Below are 3,361 nucleotides of genomic sequence, written 5' to 3'. Positions count from 1 at the left end.
TATATCGGACATTTCTGTGAACCGTGCGCCTTTGTGCAAGTCATCTGACCTCTCTGAGATGAAGTGATCTCCCCAGACATACTGGGTTGTGGCACACAGTCAACGTTTCCCAAATCTTTTTTTCTAAAAGATTTTATTTATTTATTAGAGAGAGAGAGAGAGAGAGCATGCTGAAGAGTGGGAGAGGGAGAAGCAAACTCTGCTGAGCAGGGAGCCTGATGTGGGGCTCGATCCCAGGACTCCAGGACCATGACCTGAGCAAAAGGCAGGCACTTAACTGACTGAGCCACCCAGGCACTCCATCCAAATGTTTACTGAATATATAAGTGGTTAAAGGAAAAAGTGAAGGGATTTGCTTAAGGTCACCCTTCGTGGGAGCTATTCCTGAAGCCCAGAGGTGTCCCAGTGAGCACGCAGTGAAGATGGGTCTCTCCCATTGGCCTCAGCACTCGGTGCACCTCCTGGAGGAGGCGCTCCTGGCTGTCCACGGAGCACAGGACCAGGGTGCAGACCACCACGTCCACAGAGCCATCGGCCACCTGCTGCATGTTCTCCCCTGCCGCCACCACGAAGTGCTCCAACTTCAGATGTCAGTTCTCCGCAATGCTCTTGATCAAGAACTTCTCAAAGTTGGGGTTGGGGTCAACACAAGTCACCCGGCATCCGGGCGGGTAGAACTTGAAGTTGGCCCCAGTGCCGCAGCCCACCTCCAGCAGGGACAGCTTCCCAGAGGGGCCCACAAAGTCCTGCAGGTTGCTGAAGAGCTCCCGCTTCTTGCTTGCCATCTGCTCGTTGTAGATCACGGTGAACCTCTGCGTGAAGTGGGGGAACCATTTTTTGCATATCCAGTTCCACAAGCTCAGAAAGTTCAGCAGGAATGTGGGAGATGGATGTACCAGAAGGTGGGTGAGGATTGCTGGTGTGCAGGAAGGAGAGCGCAGAAACTCGGGGGTGGAGGACGGGAGCAGGGTGCAGGTGGTGGCACCCCCGTGGGTAATGTTAGACCCCACAGACACCCCCACTAGCACAGACTCGTCAAATGAGGGACAAATCAGAGAGGCAGTGTCTCAAGTCCTAAACTTCTTGGGTTCTTACAGAAGAGAGAGGATAGAAGTCACCCAGAGGCCGGCAGATGTTCCAATGGCCATCGGTCACAGTAACTTTAGCATCAGCAACAACTCCCATTTACTGAGTCTTTAAGTACATTTTATACTATTATCTTCTTTGCTACTTAAAAGAACCCATGAGACAGACACTATTAATTTCCCACTTTATAGAAGAAGCTGAGTCCCATAGAGGTTAGTGACAAGGTCGTGGCTAGTAAGTGACAGTCCAAGAGAAACCAGATCATCGCCCTGGCATTGCCTGGTTTCCCCCGAGACTGCCGATCTCTTTTTTGGGGGGGGTAGTTGTCATTCAGACGGAGACCAGAGAAAGTACATGCACAGGGTGACCAGGTGTAGACAGTGTAGACAGAACAACACTATAAAATGTCTAGCACAAATAGCTATTCTCATAGTCTGTAGAAACTTCTCTGAACAAGCCTCCTCTGTCCACCTTTGAATATCTATAACTTTTTTTTTTTTAAAGATTTTATTTATTTGACAGAGAGAGAGAGAGAGGGAGGAAGAAGCAGGCTTCCTGCCGAGCAGAGAGGCTGATGCAGGGATCAATTCCAGGACCCCAGGATCATGACCCAAGCCAAAGGCAGGTGCTTAACGACTGAGCCACCCAGGTGCCCCTGAATATCTATATCCTTGTCCATCTTTAGCTCCTTCCTGCCACGCAGAAGTGTTTCTCCTCTGCACCAAGGCCGGTCCCACCTGGACTCTTAAAGCCACCTGCCCCTTAAGGAGCTCCTCCTGCCCCCCATATTTAACCTCTCTCCTTATGGTCTATCTCCTTTTTCTCCACCAACTCGCAGGCTTGAGCCTCTCCAACCTATAAAAATCCTTTCCTTTAGCTTGCTTTCCATGCAAGCTAACTTCCCACTTTGCTTTCTCTTACCGCCAAACTTCATGAGAAATTGTAGCTGGCACTCGCGGTTTCCACATTCTTGCCCCATTCGAGCCTCTGCCTGCTGACATGGGGCTGGTGTCTCCACAGCCCCAGTGAAGTGCATGCAAACGGGAAGGCAGGCAGAGGGAGAGGAGAAAGAGAAGGTGACAGTCTTCAGAAGTAGTGACCAGTGAACGGAATGTTCTCTCTGAAGTGTTGAGGGAGGCCGGTGTCCCGGTGGAGAGAGAGTCTGTCCTTAGAACCTGGAGGAAGGAAGAGAAAGATGGGTGCAGAGCTAAGTTTGGGGGGAGGAGGGAAGGGAAGGAGTTTTTACCAGAAAGTCTGATTTTCTCAGTGAGGAAGAATGCTGTGTTACATTGTTGAAGGCAAGGGTGGAGAGGGTAGGATGGAGCACAGGGGGAGAGTGGAGAAGCTTTGCCGTAGCAACTAGGGGGATTGCAAAACTTGTTGACCAAAGGCAGAGAGAGGTTCCCAGGAGCAGGGAGGATGCAGCTGAGCCTGGGGACTGGGAACGAGTGGTACGGTGAGGGTACGGTGTTCGCCAAGGCTGTGCGGTTGGGAACTCAAGTAGAGTTCAGCATTGAGCCTGACCCAGGCTGGGGGTTTGTCCAGGTGGAGGACACTGAAGGGTAAGAGCTCAGAGACTGAGAGGAGTAAGGGGCCCAGATTGGAAAGGAAGTCGGGGGCGGGGGTAACAGGTGGGGAGAAAACAGAAAAATGGGGTTCATGCCTGGGGATGCTGGCACAGCAGAAGAACCCGTCTGCTGAGTGGGATGGTTATGACTGGCTCCATAGGATGAGACCAGAGTTTGACACTCCTGAGATGCATCAGGTGAGGTTCTAGAGCGTGGCCACGTGCAGAGATAAGAGGAAAAGGATGGATGTGAAGGTCACCGGAATTGAGGAATTAAGGAACGGTCAGGCTAAGATGCTGGGTGGAGAGTGGGGGTGCCAGGCTGGAGAGGAGCTCCCGAAACCAGGTGTCAGAGTGAGAGGGAGGGAGTGGCCAGGAGGTCAGGAGGTGACTGTGGAGCCGGCAGGGGACCAGCCACAGGGGAGTTGTGTTGGATGGCTCTAGCCTTTTGGGTTTTAAAAATAGCAGTGATCTGTGCAATCAGTATGTAAAGGCAAAAACTCAATCAGCTTGAAAGGATTTCATTTTAGTTTTTTTTTCAATAAACAGCACCCCTTGAATGTATGTAACTTAAAAAAAAAAAAGATTTTATTTATTTATTTATTTGACAAGGAGAGAACACAAGTAGAGGGAGGGGCAGGTAGAGGGAGAGGGAGAAGCAGCCTCTCTGCTGAGTAGGGAGCCTGATGTGGGATTCAATCCCAGGAC

The 3,361-nt window shown here is 51.0% G+C and overlaps 1 pseudogene; it reads right to left on the bottom strand.

Annotated features, from left to right (window-relative positions):
• Positions 1-362: 362 nt before the first annotated feature.
• LOC116878755 lies at positions 363-2,065 on the bottom strand (annotated as a pseudogene).
• Positions 2,066-3,361: the final 1,296 nt, after the last annotated feature.

Source organism: Lontra canadensis, unplaced genomic scaffold (genome assembly GCF_010015895.1).
Source record: "Lontra canadensis isolate GAN:19392208 unplaced genomic scaffold, GSC_riverotter_1.0 scaffold59, whole genome shotgun sequence".
NCBI lineage: Eukaryota > Metazoa > Chordata > Mammalia > Carnivora > Mustelidae > Lontra > Lontra canadensis.
Note: the sequence above shows the minus strand (reverse complement) of the source record. Positions and strands in the feature narration are given on the sequence as shown.